The sequence below is a fragment of the Hemitrygon akajei genome, chromosome 10, assembly GCF_048418815.1.
Source record: "Hemitrygon akajei chromosome 10, sHemAka1.3, whole genome shotgun sequence".
Taxonomy (NCBI): Eukaryota; Metazoa; Chordata; class Chondrichthyes; order Myliobatiformes; family Dasyatidae; genus Hemitrygon; species Hemitrygon akajei.
In genome coordinates, this window is record NC_133133.1 from 48,578,192 (window position 1) to 48,599,936 (window position 21,745).

The following is a 21,745-nucleotide window of genomic DNA, read 5'->3' on the forward strand; positions in this document are numbered from 1 at the left end:
GATCAAACAGCGAAAGTGAATCACTTCACACATTTCTGCATTAGACTCCATCTGTCACTTCTCAGCCCAGCTCTGCATCCTATCAAAGACCCGTCTTAAACAATGACAACCTTCTATACTATCCACAACACCACCGACGTTCTTGTCATTTATCGACATGCAAACCCACCCTTCCATTTCCTCCTCCAAGTCATTGATAAAAATCACAAAGAGCAGGCGTCCTAGAAAACATTCCTCCGAACACCACTGATCATGAACCTCCAGGCAGAATACGCTCCATCTACTACCACAAGCAAGCCAATTCTGAATCCACACAGCCAAGTTTCCCTCGATACCATGCTGTCTGACTTTCTGAATGAGCTTACCATTGGGAACCTTGTCAAATGCCTTCCTAAAATCCATATTTCAATTTCACCGTGAAAAGTTAGCTCACCTGGCATCTCAGTGGCTTCCTCTGCATAATTAAGATTCTTCAGTTCATTTTAACAAGAAGTCAAACATTACAGATATCAATGCAAAAGCCCCAATCATTGATTCAGATTCAGATTTATTTTTCGCATGTACATCAAACCATAAAGTGTGAGCAACCAACACACCCAAGGAGGTGCTGAGAGCAGCTTGCAAGTGTCACCACACGTTCTGGAATCGACACAGCGATCAGCAGAACGCCACAAGTAGCAGCGGTAACAGCAACAGAGCAAAATAAGACAGCCAGCAGCAGAACAAGCCCCTTCCCCTCCCTCCGCTCCACGCACACCTATACCCTCGCTCACATACCCTCTCACACACACAGAGGTTTCTAACCCCAGGACAGGCTGTCTCTGGGCCTTGGACTCTCAGATTTGCAAACATTGTGTCTCCAAACTCCAGTTCTGACCCTGGTTTGCAGTCTTGACTTTTAGGCCAGTACCTCAGACTTACCGAGCTTTGGACTTTGACCTTTAGCTTTGCTGACCTCTGGCCCCAGTGGCCAGGGTTTCATGCCTCCTGCCTGTACAGATTTTTCAAACTAGGATTCAATGACCTGAGGATTGCAGGTCTTCTCAGAATCTGCTAAATATCTCTGTCCTCAACTTTCAGACTAGCGTAGTCCTCTGTCCCAGATAACGGGGGGAGGGGAAAGTCACCGTCCCTCCAAACACCAGTCTGCATGGATTTCCAATTCAGAATACACTGCCCTAGTGATTGCTGGTCTCTTCAGTGCCTGCCGACTTGACCTTTGGGATTGCCGACCGCTGTGGAGCAAAGATTTGAATTCCAAAAACCCTGGCTCCTGCCCCTGACTCTTCATTCTCCCTCATCCCTGTCCCTAAACCATAACCTGGCCCTTAGCTGCCCACACCTGTCCCTCAAAATCATCCCTTCATACAAAAATAAAAACAACTAAGTGTGAGCCATTAATGATACATTAATGGGCATTGACATCTTGACCTGAACACTGATTTCTGCCCCTGACTCTTTACTTACGACCCCTGACCTCTAAGACTCTTCGATTCCTGTCCTAAACCCTAACTTGCGCTGGCCGTACATACCAAAAAAAACCAAGTCTGAGCTATAATATCAATGAACATCTCAGTTCTGCACTATCTTGATCGGAAGATTCAGATTAAATTGAATTCAGATTCTATTACCTTGAAGCTGCAGATGAATGAGGTCAAGAAGAGCATTTAGATTGATCTTGAAATTGCCCTCATTCATATCCCAAAAGGAATCAAACAGATTCTCGAGGGTGACTTTGAAACTAGAGAGAGAAAGGACTCAACCCTTTGGAAAAGTGTGAGCTTGGAATAAGGGAGGCTAAATGCATTTGTTGGATGATGTTATGTACTGAAGATCAATAAGTAATTCAGCTTTCATTGCAAAGTGCAACTTCCTATTGTGAGAGTCAATTTTGCTTAGTTTACACATTCTTGCTATGAAGTAGATTTAAGTCCCAGTACAGACTTCTGCACATTATCTAGGCCAGTGCTTCTCAAACATTTTATGCATGTTTTCAACTTGTTGTGCCCAGTATAGCATGCTTCACCCACCATTAAATGCCTGATGATGTCACAGATCACTGCTCTCAAGAACTGGGGCTATCTTGGGAATTGATATGAGCTGAAGGGTGTGTGAGTTAATATGTTGAATATACTATTTAATTCTGAACTTTCCAATTAACTTATGTCAATATAGATAAAACCTGATGGACTCCTTTTAATCTTCTCCCCCACTACAAGGACTACTGAATTTCATGTTGTAGACCACTATTCTCTGTTTATGTTTCAGTGCATTGATGACCAAAGATTGAAATACACAGTAGGAGTATGTAGCAGGCTATAAAGTATAAAGTTTTATCTAGCTACTAACGTGGCTACCCAAACATTTACAGAACTGCTCAAGAAGGCACTGACTCCATTAACACAATCAAAGTCACGTAGACTGTGCCTGCAGTTTATGGGATTTAGCTACGTCCTTTCCTTAGCCACGTAGACTGTTTTAGCAATCCGTTTGCTGGAAAGCATGTCTGTTTGTGCAAAAGCACCATTTAAGTTTTCCTTAGTTAATATGCTGGCCTGTGGTGTCTTCCATGGGCCCAGATCATTCCAAACCATATCATAGCCACTGAGGTACTCGAGCTGTATTCAAATTTATAACACATGCAATCAAGCTTACACAAAGCATTGTGATAATAGCCAGATAATTTATTATTCTCATGTTGATTGGGAAATAATAGTGGCCAGGATTGAGATTACCTCCCCTCAAAACAGCACATTGGATTGTTTTTATCCGCCTGAGGCCAGGTGAGTCTAAGGCTTCATGAGCAGACAGTCATTTAACTGATATATGAAACATACTCATTAAATGTATCACCCAGCAGAAAGACCATCAAAAGGTCAACATATGTTTTTTTTAAATATTCTGTCCATGTTTACTATTTATTACTTAATTACTTGGAGCAGCCCTTTGATTTCTGAAAACCAAACAGTACCACCTATGACTCTTCTCTCAACAGCTTGGATTAAAACAATTTGTAGTCTCTTCACAGAAACCACGCTTAGTTTATTTTAGATCTGGGAAGGTTTGTATAATTTGAAGCAAAGCAATATGTTTCAAATGTACAACTGAAATTGTACATCTCAACTATGTGGAATTATTTCATTGTAATGGAATTACAAAAGCTATTCAAAGTTTTTAATTGCATGGTGTGGAAGTATAGGAACCAGCTCTAGTAAGCTAGCCAAACATGGTTCAATGGCTTAAAATGGGAGAAGTAACATTCCTTGGAACTCTGGATGAAGTTAAGATGTTTAAGGGGCCAGAGAGTACCACATAGTTTTAAAAAGAATCACAAGGGGGACTGTGAGAACATTCCATTCCCTATCCATGCTGGAAAGCGCAGTGAAAATGCTTAAGGAGTAATGTTTATGGTCTAGTAAAACTCTCAGAGAATACGTTAGGGAAGATAACATACAAGCATGTTATCGCAGGGATTAAAAAAAACATTTCAGTTGGCCCACAGCCTATAACATTGCAATTATTATTTGTATGTTACAAATTCAAATGGATGACAATTAGCTTGATCTTTTTAGCACATTATGATGAGTCTTAGGCTGACAGAATCTGACCTTTCTAAAGAAAACATTTAAAATGTAAATTTTATAAATTTTAAACTTGTAAAAATCTCTTCATTTTTCCTCATCCTTCCAGACTTCTGTTCAAGGGTTGTCCTGTTCTGGCTTGTCGTCTTGTAAACCTGAAGAACAGGATTATTTACTGTTGTTATACAAGTGAAAGCTAAAAACAAGATGTTCTATTTACCTTTCTTGAGGAAAATGGGCACTGAAACTGTGTGAAGAACATCAGCTGGTTAAACAATAAGCTTTTGAAAGATGGGGATGTTTCTCCTCATGGCTCCCTTTCAGTCAGCACTATGTGCAGGCTTCCCTACATGAATCTGATAAACATGTTGAAAGTTAGTACTTGAGGAACATGTTCTATGTGATAGGGCAAATATGTGGCTGTCAGGTTGTTTACACATTAGAACATCAGAAAGTTTTTGCCAAAAACAGACTATTCAGCCCAACAAAGCTTGCCAAATTCCTATTTACATAGTGTGTTGAAATAACTACTGTGTTTTGATTTGGAAGTCTCCAAGGTACTACTCTCAACTACGTAACTAGGTCATTTGTTCCATGTGTCCACAACTCACTGGCTAAAGAAATGCTTCCTCATGTTGATCTGTAATCTCCCTTTAACCAGTCTCCACCTATGGCCTTGCGTCCTTGATGATGGATTAATTTTGAAGTAGCACTTATAAACTTAATGATTTTGAACAATTCTATCATGACTCCTCTCATCCTACATCTACTCGGGCTAACAAGATTTAATCCTTTCAATCTTTTTTCATAGCTCATACCCTGCAGACCTGCAGTTAGTCTCCTCGTCCTTCCCTGGACTCTACAATACCTTCACATCCTTCACACAATATGAAGTCCAAAATTATACAGTTTTCAAGGTGTGATCTCACAAGCACACTATACAGCTTAACGAGAGCGTTACTTGGCTTGAACTTTACTGAGCGTATTATATAGCCCAACATTCCATTAGCTTTCCTCAACGCTTCTGTGCATTGACTAGATGTTGGTAGTGATGTCCACCAGGATACCCAAATCCTTCTCATGCAGTGTGCTTTCTAAGTCAAGATACCCATTGTATATTTATATCTAATATTTATACTTCCTATATGAAATACTTTACATTTAATTACATTAAATGTCATTTTCCATTTATCTGCCCCCATTTAGATTTTGTTTAAATCTAACTATATTGATTCTGCTGCCTGAATGTTATCAGCCCATCCCCCTAATTTTGAGTCATTGGCAAACTTTACAAGTTTATTCGTTATGTGTTTATCCAAATTATTGGTCTAAATTAAAAGCAGCAGTAGCCCCAAAACCGATTCCTGCAGAACCCCACTTTTAACATCTTCTAGAAGTAAAACCGATCCTCTCACCATAACTCAATGTTCTCCATTTTTCAGCCAATTCTGCACCCATTCACACACCTACCCTGAATCTCTAACTCCTGTAATTTGATTATTGACCTCTCATGGGGTACCTTGTCAAAAGCCTTCTGAAAATCCAAATAAATGATATCAAGCACTCTATTGCTTTCATTAATTTTATTTGCCTCTTCATAGAACTCCAGCATATTACTGAAACATGGTTTCCCCTTTCTGAACCCATGCTGACTTTCTGTTAACATGTCTGTCCTTATCAGCTGCTTTTCCAAGTCATTCTTTATTATTCCATTATCTTGTGTGTGATACACGTTAAGCTTACTGGTCTATAGTTACCAGGGGCAGTACTGTCACCCATCTTATATACTGGGGCTACATTAACTCATTTTCAGTCCTTAGAGATTTCACCAGTCTTCATTGACTTTTGAAAAATACATGTTAGGCATTTGTATATATAACCACAGACCTCTTTAAGTACCCTTCGATATATGTTGTCTGGCCCTGGAGATTTATAAACTTCCAGCCTTTTCAGCTGAAGCAGGACTTCACATTCTGAGATCTCCAAGTCACTTAAAATGACCCTATTTTTCTCTGCCAACACGAGTGAATCTACAGATGCTGGAAATAAATAAAAACACAAAATGCTGGCAGAACTCAGCAGGCCAGACAGCATCTATGGGAGGAGGTAGTGACGACATTTCGGGCCAAAACCCTTCATCAGGATTGAAGTAACATGGGATGGTAGAGGAGGGAAATGGGCTAGGGGGAAGGTGAAGAATTAGGGAAATAAAAAAGAAAGAAAGGTAGAGCTGGGGGGAGATTATAGTGAGGGGGGAAAAGAGAAAGGAAGAGAACCAGACTAAAATAATAGATAGGGATGGGGGTAAGGGGGGGGCAGGGGTATCAACGGAGGTCTGTGAGTTGGATGTTCATGCCGGCAGGCAGGAGGCTACCTAGGCAGGAGATGAGGTATTGCTCCATCGACCTGCGTGTGGCCTCATCTTGACGGTAGAGGAGGCCATGGACAGACATATCGGAGTGGGAGTGGTCTGTGGAATTGAAGTGTGTGGCCACAGGGAGACCCTGCCACTGCTGGAGGACTGAACGCCGGTGTTCGGCGAAACGGTCTCCCAGTCTGCGGCGGGTCTCCCCAATGTATAAATGGCCACATCAGGAGAACCGGATACAGTATATCACCCCAGTTGACTCGCAGGTGAAGTGGTGCCTCACCTGAAAGGACTGTCTGGGGCCTAGGATAGTGGTGAGGGAAGAAGTGTGGGGGCAGGTGTAGCACTTCTTCCGTTTGCAGGGATGAGTGCCTGGAGGGAGGTCGGTGGGGAGGGATGGGGAGGATGAATGGACAAGGGAGTCGCGTAGGGAGCGATCCTGCGGAAAGCTGAGAGTGGGGGGGAGAGGAAGATGTGGCTGGTGGTGGGATCACGTAGGAGGTAGCGGAAGTTACGGAGGATTATACGTTGGATCTGTAGGCTGGTAGGGTGATAGGTGAGGACCAGGGGGACTCTATCCCTGGTGGGCTGACGGGGGGATGGGGTGAGGGCAGAGGTGCGTGAAATACGGGAGATGCGATGGAGGGCAGAGTTGATAGTGGACGAAGGGAAGCCCCTTTCTTTAAAAAAGGAAGACATCTCCTTTGTCCTAGAATGAAAGGCCTCATCCTGAGAGCAGATGTGGTGGAGGCAGAGGAATTGAGAGAAAGGGATAGCATTTTTGCAGGAGACAGGGTGGGAGGAGGAATAGTCTAGGTAGCTGTGGGAGTTAGTAGGTTTCTAGTAGACGTCGGTGGATAAGCTGTCTCCAGAGATAGAAGCAGAAAGATCTAGAAAGGGGAGGGAGTTGTCGGAAATAGACCAGGTGAATTTGAGGGCGGGGTGAAAGTTGGAGGCGAAGTTAATGAAGTTGACGCGATCTGCACTTTTTCTCTGCACTTACTAGCATATTGCTAACATCTTTTCACGTGAATACTTCGGCAAAATAAGGGTTAAGAGTATCCATTTTATCCTTTTCTGCATATTTAACGACCCCACTATTATTCCTAATACACTTAAACTTCCTCCTTGACTTTTCTTTTACTACTAAACTATTGAAAAAAATCTCAGGGTCAATGTTAGCATTATCATCAATATCCTTCTCAACCTGCCTTTTGGCAATCCACATTTCCCTCTTGACTATAGCTCACATTTGCCCTATTGTTAACATCATTACTATTATAAGTGGAGAAAGAAAATAGTACATTCAAAAATCAGAATAGAGAGGTAATTAGGCCTGCTAAATAATTGGCTGGAGGCATGCTTAAATAATCTACAGCACGTAAAGTCTTGCCTTTATTGCTAGCAATGGGCAAGGGTCCTTGAGGATGGGGAAGGAAAACAGTACTGTCCATTTTTAGATTTTTTTGTTAAGTAAGCAAGAAAATAATCCAACTTGGTTATTGGAGCTGAATGAGCATTATTAATCTATTAATGCTAGGAATATCAGCCTGAGATTTAACAATTAAGTTGGTTTATTTATCCAGCCAGTGAATTAGCAGAATTTTGAGATGACAGTGTTGATGGTTTCTCTTCAGTGCTCTGAGGTAGATGCTGTAGGTAGACCAAGCTTTGGAGGTTTATGGGCTGCTGAATGAGACAAGCATTTGGAATATACTTCTGCAACAAATAGTAGATTGCTGTCTGCAGATTCACTTGAAGTAATTCACTGAATAGAGGACTGAAAGAGCTGGAGCTGGCTTAAAATGTAAGTCATACTTAACAAAGAGGGGGAGTGCACTGGATTACAGCAGGGACTGGCAATGAAGTGCGAACAATACATTTAACTAGAGGGAATTCAGCAAAACCAGAACATGGATTTTCACTTAAGATGGCGCTGAGCTGAAATCTCCATTGAGGTCACGGCTCAGCCTTAATTGTCTTTTTTGGTTTTACTTTCGGTTCACAGGGAAGGTGTTGGGACAGATGGGAGTTAATAGTCAGGTTAGTGTTTAAGGACAGCAATATGGGGGTGTTCACAGGGAAGGTGTTGGGACAGATGGGAGTTAATAGTCAGGTTAGTGTTTAAGGACAGCAATATGGGGGTATTCAGAGCAAAGGCTGAAGTCTCAGTCTCTGCTTCATGTTTAAAGGTCGGCGATGTGGTTGGATATCAGGCCAGTGGAGCAGCAAAGATAAGAGCTGGAAGATCCCACCCCTCCCCCTCCCTATTTAGTGAGTCATCAGCGCGGTCCAGGATCAGAGTTCCATGCGGGCAGGAAACACGAGGGCTGGTGAACCCCTAGATATGCACATCAGTGAGACCAGACTTTTAGGCCTAACATTCAGGATCCCATCATTGGTGAGTGCAGAGTTTGAGGCCGGGAGTTTGCTTCCCTCTCCAGGGTCTTCATTCAGTGCCTGACCTGGGGTTAGAGAACTGTGTATATATGTGGCTAGTGAAAAACAGAGCTTGTTTTGCTGTTGTTGCTTTGTCACATTGTATATTTATTATTATTATTATTATTCACTATTGCTAATTGTGTTTTTAAATGTTGCTATAATGAAATAATTTCCTACATGGGATCAATAAGGTACTTATTATTATTATTATTATTATTATTATTTTATTTTATTCTGTTTTGCTGTGTTCTGTGTTGTTCTGCCAAGCATGGTGGGCATGCTATGTTGGCACTGAAATGTATGCCGACACTTTCAGGCTGCCCCACCACATCCTTGGGCGAGTTGATTGTTAACACAACTGGTACATATCACTGAATGTTTCAATGTACATGTGATAAATAAATCTGAACCTCAAATAATTTGTTATGGAGAGCAGGGAAGGAAATTAATTCAAAAGTCTATTTCATAAACTGTAAATTTTACTTTAAGTACAATATAAATGTATAACATAATAATGATGGAAACTTGGTGACGTGTGTGTTCCCTGGAGAATATGGGATCTCTAATTAGTAAATCTCATTTGTAGAGTGCTTGAGCTCAAGTTTGCAAAGGTTGAGGTAGAACTGGTTGCAATTTGGCAGGTCAGCAAGAGTGGAGGGTTCCAGAGGAAGTTATCTTACTGAGGGATTGGAAACTGATAGTGGAAAAGGGAAGAGTATAACGACACTCTAACTCAGGCATAGGAAGAAATAAGAAGACATGAACACTATCCATCCTCTTCAACATGCTTGAAGTAGTGACCTCTTGCTAGGTAGAGCCTTAACAGGTATTGTAATGGAACAAAGAAGAGAAGATCAGCAGTTCATTTAAAAATCCCATCATGACAAGCGGATTAAATATTATCTATTGCAGTTCATCTAAATGTTCTGTTGTATATTTTGGCTTGGAAATCTGCAGATATGTTTTAGGAGACTAATAAAGGGTTCATTAGTAGGTCTGCTTGGACACTAATATCTTAAAAGAAATGGGATAGGCATTTAAAGGGATCTAAAGAATATCTAAAAAAAAAAGCTTATTTCAGAGTTTCCATTATAGGACAGTTCTCTTGATGATGGGATGTTTTCTACAAGGATAAATGAGAAAGGGTTTAATGTAGTGGCCAAGCAGATAACTAGGAAAATATAGAAGAATTTGAAGCAAGAATGAAAAGAGCAAGAAAAATAAAAACAATCGTATTGAGTCTGTAGATAAAGTAGAAATTGATGGGCAAATAACATGGTAAAATAAAATGTTAAAAATTCTGTGCAAAGAAAAAAAAATCAAAATGATAAACAGTATGCAAAAGGAATAACTGGACCAGAGAACAACAAACTAATTGGCACTGATAATTCTGGAAAGACGAGACCAAATGATATGCTGGTTTGAACAAAGATAGCAAGGGAAAAGGATGAGCACTAATTACAAGTGAGAGAAGATGGAGTGTGTGCAGAATAATGCTCAGTGGGATTTCAAGTGAACAAATTAGAAGTAATTATAGAGGTATTATTTCATGAGTACCAGTCGACATGGCTGAAAATTGACAGGAGTAGAATATATACTGAGTTGTAATATAGTTTAGAATATCACAAAAATAGGATTAATGAGGTAGGACATAAGAGATTTAATTTCCACAAGGAGAAAAAACACCCATTCTGATTGGTGTGGCTGTCAAATTGATTCTATATCAAAATTTCTGTAATCCTTGCTGGGAATGAAATTGACAAAACCACTCCTCATGAAACTGCCATTATTGATTGTGATGGCTTGGATTGATCAAGTAAATATTTATATAGTCTGCAATTTTATTCTGCATCCCAGATAGAAACTCAATAATTCATGGGCCAGATCTTGTTGAGTTCGGCAAATGTTTCCAAGTGAACCTGTCAGCACTCAGCTGACTGAAGACCATAGGCTAAGACTTTCACATCTGCTCTTCAAGAATGAAAATCCAGAGCCAACTGAATAACAGCTGGACTACCTCTGTCACCAGGAGCTCAGGCTTGTTGAGGGTCTTTACTTGAAGAATCACCTCTTAAATACTGTACCTTGTTAGGTCTGGTGAAGGAACTCCAAACTTCAAGGTGGTTCCAAGGCTTGTGAACTAGAAGGCGATGGTCAATTTAGTAAAAAAAAACAAAATTGTTCTTTCAGTTTCATGCACATGATTATTTATTACTGTATTTTTGATTAACTTTAATTTTGCAATAAGTGTTACTTTTTAATGCAGATATTTAAATGTTAATAGCTTTGGAAATCACTAACATCTCTTACAATTGGCAAAGCTTTGTCCATCTTCATCAGCTTTGTGATTCTGTTGAGCTGATTCGGACGAAGGGTCTCTGTAATATATAATCACCCATTCTATTCGCGCACTCAAGGTAGCAGAAAACCAGTGTGATAGACCCCATGTAGTGACTGCAGAGAGGGATTTCTGGGCAGTAAGATCCTGTGCAGTTGAAGTACCTCCAAACCATTACATCCTCTGCTGGATGCAAATACTGTATACTTATAATTGATTTTAATACTTTGTATTACCCATCCAACAGAGATCAGTCCAAGTTGGAGCCATCACACTCACCAAGAACAAAGCCACCAATCCTTTACTTTCCTCAGCTTTATCCTGACTTGAGTATTAACTTAGATTCAATACAAAGGATGGACACAAGAAAGACCAGAAAGGGGCCTGCTCAAGGAGAATTATCACCTCCTTGCTCTGAAAGCTTTCTTCCTGAATGAAAAATAATCAGAACATGGTCCCAACACTCAGCAGAGGGCTTCTATTTCATTTTTTCTATTCTAGGCAGGAATCCAGTTGGCAAAATATAAAAGATGCCTGGTTGCTTGAATTGACTGTGCTGTCTATTCTCACAAGACACGTTAGTTATTACCTCGTTTTCTGGTGATAATAAAATCCTGGCCATTGTCACAACCACTTAAATAGCTGCAATGTGATACTAACCAAGCCAGACTGAAAAAGTCTCTAAATAATTATCACCAACATATCACTTGTGGAACCAGAAGAAGCAACACACTGGACCACTGTTACACTATTATCAAGAGTGCTTACTGTGCCATCACACACCCTCACCTGGAAAGTCTGATCATATGGCTCTGCTTCTACTCCTAGAGACTGAAGACTGCAGCACCAGTGGAGAGGACCAAGAAGGTATGGACAAGGGAGGCGGAAGAGCACTGACAAAGCTGCTTTGAGCTGGTGGACTGGACAATATTCAGAAATACATCTTTGAATCTAATGAATACGCGTTTGTCATGGACTTCACTAAAACCTGTGAGGATGAGTGTGTGCCTACGAGAACATACTGTGCATACCCAAATCAAAAGCTGTGGATGAACCAAGAGATTCCTAGTCTCCGGAGAATAGATCTGTGGCATTCAGGTCTGGTGATCCAGGACTAGACAACCCAGCTATCTTATGGAGAGCTATCTTAAGAGCAAAAGAACAATTCCAATTGAGGTTAGAGGTGCAATCTGTTATACGACAACTCTGGCTGGGTTTACAGGCATTACTGCCTACATAGCGAAACCTAACATCATGAATGACAGTGATGTTTCACTCCCAGATGAGCTCAATGCCTTTTATGCACGCTTTGAAAGGGAGAATAGAACTGTAGCTATGAGGATCTCTGCAGCATCCAGTGGCCCTGTGATCTCTGTCTCAGATCCAACATCAGAAAGTCTTTCAAGAGGGTGAATACTTGTAAGACTACAGGCCCCGATGGAGTATCTGGTAGGGCTCGGAAAACAGGTACCGACCATCTGGCAGATTTCTTTAAGACATTTTCAATCGCTCATTGCTACAGTTGGAAGTTCCCACCTGCTTCAAAAGGGCAGCTATCACACCAGTGCCCAAAAGCAGGGCGAACTGCCTTAACAAATATAATCCAGTAGCACTCACATCTACAATGATGAATGCTTTAAGAGGTTGGTTATGGCTAGAATTAAAGTCTGCCTCAGTATGGACCTGGACCCACTGCAATTTGCCTATCGTCACAATAGGTCTACAGGGGATGCAATCGCAATGGCTCTTCACACGGCCTTGGTCACCTGGACAATAGCAATACCTATGTCAGGCTGCTGTTTAATGACTACAGCTCAGTGTTTAACACAATCATTCCTACAGTTCTGATCAAAAAGCTCCAAAAATCTGGGCCTCTGTACCTCACTCTGCAACTGAATCCTCGACTTCCTCACCAGAAGACCACAATCTGTGCAGATCAGAAATAACATCTCCACCTCACTGATAATCAACCACTGGCGCACCTCAGGATGTGTGCTTAGCCCACTGCTCTGCTCTCTCTACATCCATGACTGTGTGGCTAGGCACAGCTCAAATGCCTTCTATTAATTTGCTGATGACACAACTATTGTTGGCAGAATTTTAGATGGTGACGAGAAGGCGTACAGGAGCGAGATATATCTGTTAGTTTAGTGGCGTCACAGCAACATCCTTGCACTCAACTTCAGTATGGCTAAAGGATTGATTGTGGACCAGAAAGGGTAAGACAAGGGAACCACACCAGTCCTCATCAAAGGATCAAAAGTGGAAAGGCTGAGCAATTTCAAGTTCCTGAGTGCCAGCACCTCTGGGGGTCTATCCTGGGCCCAACATATCGATGCAGTTACAAAGAAGGCAAGACAGTGTCTATACTTCATTAGGAGTTTGAGGAGATTTTGTATGTCACCAAAGGCTCTCAGAAATTTCTACAGATGTACCATGGAAAGCATTTTAACTGGCTGCATCACCGTCTAGTATGGGGTAGCCACTGCACAGGATCAGAACAAGCTGCATAATGTTGTGAACTCAGTCAGCTCCATCATGGGCACTAGCCTCCCCAACATCCAGGACATCTGCAAGGAACAATGCCTCAAAAAGACAGCATCCATCATTAAGTGTCCCCATCACACACATTCCACTTTGTTGTCGTTGCTACCATCAGGAAGGAAGTACAGGAGACTGAAGGCATGCACTCAATGATTCAGTATTAGCTTCTTTCCTTCACCATCAAACCTCTGAATGGACATTCAACCCATGAATGCAACCTCATTACTTTTTTATTCGCTTTTTTGCTACTTATTCAATTTGAATTTGCAACAACAAATTTCTCGGCATATGCCAGTGATATTAAAACCGATTCTGAGCTGTCATTATTGGGACATACTTACAGACATTTATGCCTGACAAGAGCGCTTTTCCATATTTCATATACCTCACCATGTCGCCTTCTCACTACTACCATTAGGCAGATGGTAAGAAGTCCAAGGTCCCACACCACCAGGTACAGGAACACAAATTAAGCAACAACCATCAGGCCCCTGAACCAGCGTGGATAACTTCAATCACCACTACTGATTCTACGATTCACTGGCACATTTTCAAGAATTTTTTACAGCTCATGTTCTCAATATGTTTTTATTTGCACTGTTTCTCTTTGTTTATTCATTGGCTGTTAGTCAGTCTTTGACTGTTTATGGATAGTTTTTAAATGGTATTCCTTTTTTCCCTGTAAATCTCTGCACAAGAATGATTCTCAAGCCAGTATATGGTAATTTTGATAATAAATTTACTTTGAACTTCAAACCTTGGGATATTATTATCACAGCAAATAGGTAATAACTTTAAATCAAAACAAGTACTATTGTCTATAATGTGGCTACACATTTTTAAGGTTAATCTGCCACTAAAGTGCACTGTAATAGACATAATATGGGCTACTGATGTGCATTCATGTGTATCATTTATCTCACTAGCCGTGCTGCATACATGCTGAACACAACTAATTGATACCCCTTGGGAAGAACTATTTCATCCAGACAGTGAAATATGGCAGCAATGGAAGTTTAGGAGAAGGCTTAGGCCCAAAAAAGGTCTGTGCAAAGTGATAAGTAGAGTTGATACGACCTTACTTTAAACAGAATTCCCCTTGTGTATTGTCAAGATCAGACAATTTAAAAAAAATAAATTAATGAAAGCAAAGGTTTTGCACTAACTTGGATCAACCAGTCTGAGACACATCACCATGTGTATTAACTGCATATGCTTAGAGCATTCCATCTCACAACCAACACCCAGTCAGTTCTGGCATTTTGTCCCTGATGATGGATTCGGAAAAAAGCTGAATTTCTGTTTTGAATAGAAACCTTAAATTAGACTTCGAAGCTTAAAAAGGCCAGGTTCTTTTAAATGTTTGTAATGTTCAACCTGGTTAAGAAGAGCCAAATACAAACTGACCCTGACAGACCAGAAGATAATTACAGGAAAGCACAGTTATGGTTATCCTTACTAATTACACTCAGTGACCATCTAATAAAATGGCCATAGAGTGTATGTTTGTGGTCTTCATTTGCTGCAGCCTATCCACTTCAAGATTCAAAATGTTGTGCATTCAAAGATGTTCTTCTGCACATCACTGTTGTAACACACAATTATTTAAGTTACTATTCTCTTCCTGTCAGCTTGAACCAGTCTAGCCATTCTCCTCTGACCTTTCTTATTTACAAAGTATTTTTGTCCACAAACCTGCCACTCATTAGATTTTTTTTGTTTGTTTATTTGCAAGATTTTATGTAAACTCTAGGGATTCTTGTGCATGAAAATCCCAGGAGATCATCAGTTTCTGAGATATTCATACCACCCCGTCTGACACCAACAATCATGCCGCGATCAAAGACACTCAGATCACATTTCTTCCCTCCATTCTAAAGTTTGGTCTGAACAACAACTGAACTGCTTGACCACATCTGCATACTTCTATGTATTGAGTTGCTGCCAAGCAATTGGCTGATTATATATTTGCATTAATAAGCAGGTGTACCTAATAAAGTGGTTACTGAGTGTATAATTGCATTGATCTCAAAGGAATAACCATGGTGCACAGTAATTGAAACTGAAATATTAAAGAGAACATCTTGCAGAACTATTAAAAACCCTAGAACAGTTAAGGAGGTTAAGGTTACTTTCTGTTCTGCATTGTCAATTAATCCCATGAAAAATCTGAAGCCGACTGACAAAAACAATATTACTCCTCATGATATGTATCAATTGACATTATGGCTCAGTTGGTAATCAACTCAAAACTTCCTCATCAAGACATGAAACTTAAGTTCACAATTCACCAATTCAAAGGCTTGATCAAGACCTACTATATTTAAATCCTGAGAGATTGCTAGTTGCTTGTCATGCTTAGGCCAAGAATCAGCTTAAATCTGGGTGACTGCAAAGGAGGTCATGATATCTGGGGTCATTGAAAGAAGAGGCTGGGAGACCAATTTTAAGAGCAGAAACTTCTGGGGTTCAGCAGAGGTGCAAGGTGTTGAATTAGTGTGCTTATTAGCTTTCAGGAGAGGATTCGAGATGAGCAAGCAACAGGAAATGTTGCTCAGATGAGAAGAAAGGCTTAAATTTTGGAAAGCTACCTATACCCTTCACTGCAGGAGATAACAAGTCTTCATGAATGCCTAATGTACCAGTCCTGGAGAGGAGAACTTGGACTGGAAGAAGATGATTCTTTTTTTGCACATATCAAAGGTCTAACATCTGCTTAGTTATGAGCGGAAGTTGCATTGTACTTGTCTTTGCCCAATACGACTGATTTTGATGCCTTTAAGTCAGAGAAGAGCTCAAAAAATTCAATGTTAACCAACCAATTTACATTTTCAAGGTCCCTTTCATGTCATCAATTTCTATTCCATTCTGCACACTTAGCCGAAGTGGCAGTACTAGTGGGGACATATAAGTCATTGAAGCATTCACTCTGAACTACTAGTAAACTGAAGAGAAGGATCAGAATCACTCTGGTATTTAGTCAGTGGATTCAAAAAGGGAGAAGCAGGGTGAGAGACAGAACAGATATTATGACAGTACTGATTATATTAACGACCACTGACTCCAAAACACTTACCTACAATGAACCGCCTTACAAAATTCAGGATTTGAGATTCAAATACATTTATTGTCAAAGAATGTATAAATTATACAACCTTGAGGTTTGCTTCCCACAGAGCAAGAAACCCGAAATAACCCAATTTAAAGAAAAATAAAATAAAAATAAAAGACCCACACTTGATGCACGAGAGAAAGAAAAAAAAAACACAAACCATGCCAACATTTGAAACGAACGACAGGATTTTGAACCAAAAATGAGTCCTCGGATCGGAACCCCAGGCAGCATGAAGTAGGCCCGAAACCTCGCTTATCAGTTCATCACTTTAGCAGGCATGGAGCACAGCAGTCGAGGCCGTCTTTATAGCCTCAGCACCACGAAGATGACCATCACAGAGAACCAGTGAAATCGGCTCTCATCATGACCAACACCCTGTCTTTTCAGTCTATCTGGACCGCGACTGGCTTGTTAGCCTTTAATTTACGATTCCATCATCCCCAGGCCAGACTTGTTAAGGACAGTCCCAGTATAAACCTCCCAACACTGTGATCCAACAGATTCCTTCAACCCAACCAGCCTGAATTTGTTTTCACTTCATGGAACATATTGTGCTTAACATTACTGGAAGATTACATATATCCTTCAGAAACTAAGTTGTGTCCTTAATAAATTTAGAATGGGTCCTTCACATACAACCATGAAAAAATATTCGTATCCACAGAGCTGCTTTTGAATCAAAGGTCTCGGTGGTAAAAGATTGATGTGTTAATCTAATCTAGTCCTTAGAAACCTATGTAGGTTAACGATGCTCCAGGTGGATGATGGAGACAGAATTCAGCAGAACAGATCATTTGTACATGAGTGTATCTTATGGCATCTGAGTCCTTTTCACCTCAGGGAGCTGTAGGTCAACTTTGGTTGACCTATGATAGATATGCAGTGCTCTTAATATGCAATGAACTTCATAAATAGAAAAATAAAATGAATCATACTATTTGTATTAATAATAAATCAACTTTAAATCTGGACAGGTGTTCCAGGTAATTCTGGAACACCTGTCAAAATATAGCTCTTTTTAAGCTAGTGAGGTACAAATAATCTTAGAGAAGAGTGGGTGAAGGTATTTAAACTGAAAAATAACTGCTTAGTCTATTTCCTATTACAGCTATTTGTACAATGAAAGAGCGTAGAGTATTGCTTCTCTGTGTTGGTGTTTTTGCTACAAAAACGTCAATACAAACAAGGACAGAGAGCGATGCATTTTAGTACTTGTCTCATCCTCCATCATTCAGAAGGAACCTAGACCTGGAAATGTTTTGGTGCTTGAAAATAACAGATCCAAGGCATCACACCCAAGAGAATCAATCTCACAGTGTTAGTGCACTGGAAGTTGCTTTTTCCCCTTCCAGATTTTGCCATTGTAATGTGCTTGAAAGAGAACAGTTCATTCCTACTAGATGTCTTTTAAAGGTTTGCTCATGCATGAGTGGCCTGTTACAACCAAGGAGTAGGCATCCTTGGACAAAAATAGAAGCACCATCCTGGTATGAATGATGCACAGTAGAACCCTATGACACATGACTGGGCAGTCCTGTGCATCAATGTACCAGACATGCAGGGGAACTGAAATGAACATTATCGATTTGGCAGATCATGCTTTTAGTCCTGCTTATTTTGTATGTATGCTCGTAGAAGTTATTTGAGGTATGCCATTCACTGTATAAATCTATCTGTAGTGTGATCCTCCCTTCCAACTGCAGAGAAACATGTCTCATTTTGCCTCCACTTATTGCACAATTCATATAACCATGCAATTCCTAGGATTTATAATCTCTATGTGGTATGAATCCATGTTATTGAATTGTATAGTTTTATTTCTGTCATCCAGCCAAAGGTCTATCCCATATGTTGTCCACTTGTAGAGGACAACTTGACTTTGTTTAGTTATGTTAAATGGCTGATTCCCAGCCAGACAGTTTTGCACACTAGACTGCTGAAAGACTGTTGTTCTGTTGGAGATTCCTCTAAGCCAAATAAGTGGCTGAACCGACTCCAGCTGCCCTTCCAGAGGGATGTAGAACATTCTACTACCCCATTTCAAAGAAGAGGTAGGATTTATTCCCAGTGTCAGGGAGAGTATTTATCTCTCAATCAACATTATAAAAACAAATTATCTGGTCATATCACATCCTCCTTTGAGGACGCACAAATTGACAGCCATGTTTCCTACATGACAACACCGTCTATACTTCAAAAGTAGCTTAATGGTTAAAAATTGTTTAGTATGTCATGAAAAGTAAGTGAATGGCTTTCTGAAATAAAAGCAGACAATTCTAGTAATACTCTACTAGTCAGGCTACATCTGAGGAGAGTGAAACAAAAGTATTCAATCTGACACTACAGCTAGGAAAAGTTAAAGAAGCATGGGGTGTTAAGATACAGGTGAAGTAGGAGGGTGGAAGTGAGAAAAGAGAATAGTTTGTTTTAATTACAGCAGAGACTTAAAATATCTAATTGTTTATCAGCACTTCTGCAGAGTGTACAAGGCTGGCTGACTTCAATTCTATTTTAGATAGGTCATATATTCGAAGAGCCACATCACAGAGAAGGCTTATTGATATGGAACCCTTAGCTATTAGGGACCTTGACAAAAGACAACAGATTTCAACCCCACTGTAGAGTAGCCTACAGCAGCAGCAGCAGCAGTTCACATGGTCTTTGCAAATCCTGGAAAACAGCACAGAATAATTCAACACTTAGTTGTCATGCCTTCAGAGTTTATTGAGTGTAACATCCATAATAAATGTTCCAACCCAGCCGAAAGTGGAAGAACCACAAGTCTCCTATATTCACCAGGTTTGCATGAATTAATGAGGCTTCAGTCTGATTCAGGTGAGTGCCTTGGCTGTGCATGCAGGGATTAGACAGTGACTGAGATATTCACCTCTGGGATATCACTTCTCTTCTCTCAGACAGATAGAGTTGAATTCAGTATCATAGATGCTTTGGTCTGTAACATTGTACTGTACTTTTATATTATTTCTGCTTGGGTAGGATATTGGCACTGGTTTATGTTTTTAGTGCATTGTTTTAAAACAAAGTGAATAAGTGAATATGTTGAATTTTTAATAAACTACCACAGGCTGCAGGCACAGTAGAAGTGTATTAAAACCATATGGGTCATGTTGCTGTTCAGACTCTCCCAACATGCCACATTGAATGTCAATTAGCTCACTAGTATGGGTGTGCCCTGTAATTCTGAAATCTGCAGGAATTAAAAGCACTCAGCAACTTTTAATTACACACCTAGGAACGGTATCAGTTCAAATCAGAAGAGTGAATTTAGATTAAGGGCTCAAATCCTGGAGCAGGATTTATACTCTCAAGCTACTGACTCAAAGGTGAGATTGCTAAATTTCTCCTGAAACAAATTGCTAATCATATTTAAGTAGAGTGTTTCTTAAACATATTGTTATATTGAGAATTCAATTTGTCATGGTCTTGTTGCATGGTGGGACGGACACAACAAGAGCATTTAAAGGGTTTTTGTGCCTGGTTTCGTAAACTGATTCAACAATCATCTTGAAATTGTGTCACAACTATGCCTCAACAGATTTGATTTGAGTCACACCTGACGTTGGTATTTGTGACTGCAGACACAGTAACATCAAAGGTCAAAGGAAATTTATTATCAAAGTAGTTATATCTCCCCATATACTACCCTGAGATTCATTTTCATGCAGGGATTCACAGTAGAACAAAGAAGTATAATAGAATTGATGAAAAACTACTCATAAAGACTGATATTCAATCGATGTGCAAAAGAAGGCAAACTGTGCAAGTGCAACATAATTAATAACAATAAACAGATGCATAAATACTGCAACAGGAGTTGTGGAGTCCTTGACAGGAATCCATAGGTTATGGAATCACTTCAGTGCTGAGATGAATAAAGCTATCCAGTGTGATTCAGGAGTCTGACGGTTGTAGGGTAATAACTGTTACTAAGAATGGTTGTGTGGGACCTGTACCTTCTCCTCCCTGATGGCAGCAGTGAGAAGAGAGCATGACCTAAGTAGTTGGGACCCTTGATGATAGATCAGGGGTCGGCAACCTTCTTGCCTCTGTGGGCTGGATTGCATATCAATGAGCAGACGGCAGGCCAGATAAATTCCATAAAAAACTTGAAATATGGGAATTATCCATTTAAATATATATAGTCATGTTTTGCCTCAAATTAATGAATAACGCACGCTGGAAAATCATTTGTGCTTAACCAAGGATGCCAATTAGTAATTAAGGAACTCGGTTTAGTTGCAGTTTGTTTCAATCAAGGCATCTTTTGGATCTATTAAAAGGACACAAAGAATCTTCAAACATAAAATGTATGAACATGATGCATTGAATGGTGGTAAATTGAGTATAATAAAAAAGAAAATTTTAATGCAAATAGTTGATAAATCAATGTGAAACTTGATGCTGTTTGTTGCTTGAAAGCTTCGCAATATTGGGTGTCAGACGTGTTGATTCCAAGAGCAAGACGTTACCCAGATGGGCATCGGTCAATCTTGTTCTCAAATGGTTCTTGGTGTGCTTCATTTTTGAAAATAATTGCTCACACAGAGAAGTGCTGCCAAACAATGATGCCATCTTTTTTGCATGGTCCACTAAGTTAGAATGCTTCCCACTTGGATGAATACATTTTCTATAGAAGTCAATCACTGACACATCTTCAAAATGAAATTTCGATTTCAATATGTCATCACACTGCATCTCAATCAATTCCATTTGAAAAATTTCTGATGCAGTGTCCACTTCCACATCAAGTGGAAGTAGCACGGGTGCTTCCTTCGTTTTCACTGCTTTTCTTGACAAAAAAAGTGATGTTTGTTTTCCGAAACTAACCTTCATTCACTCAACTTCATCTTCCCTTGCTTTAGCAGTAAACTTGTTAAAATTTCCACTATGCAGGTCTCATAAAGTCACCTGATATTTGCCACCTTCTTACAGCAACATTTTCTAGGCAAATGAGACAAACTGGTTTCCCAGCTTGCTCGATGAAGAAATAATCTAGTGTCCGAGTGTTTTGGAAATTTTGACACTCAAGGTCTACCTTCCTGCATTTTGCATTCATTGCCACTAGAATTTTTTTCTTCAATTTTATTTTGAAACGCGAGTTATTCAACAAGTATTGTTGCACATGTAAATACCTGGATATTTAGCGTGGATTTCTTGTTAAAACACAGTGACACTGTTTCTGTTTACAAATTTGAACGATCCCATCTGAAAACCTGTGCGTGCACGAAGCGTATCTAATACATATTAATGAGGTAGTCTGCCTTTCCATCATTCGTATATACCAGTGTTCGGTTTGGAACAAAACGGAACCTGGGGCCAATGTAACAAGATGCTAT

At 40.1% G+C, this 21,745-nt stretch overlaps 1 protein-coding gene and 1 long non-coding RNA gene across 3 annotated transcripts in view; one reads left to right on the forward strand and one right to left on the reverse strand.

The window, feature by feature from the left end:
- Positions 1–3,916, reverse strand: part of LOC140734358 (uncharacterized) — a 133,587-nt gene extending 129,671 nt beyond the window's left edge. The window contains exon 1 of the long non-coding RNA XR_012100527.1: positions 3,802–3,916. This is a non-coding gene — a long non-coding RNA (uncharacterized lncRNA). The remainder of the gene's footprint in view (positions 1–3,801) is intronic.
- mid2 (midline 2) overlaps positions 1–21,745 on the forward strand; it is a 271,492-nt gene that overhangs the window by 44,226 nt on the left and 205,521 nt on the right. The gene's annotated exons all lie outside the window — the stretch shown is intronic.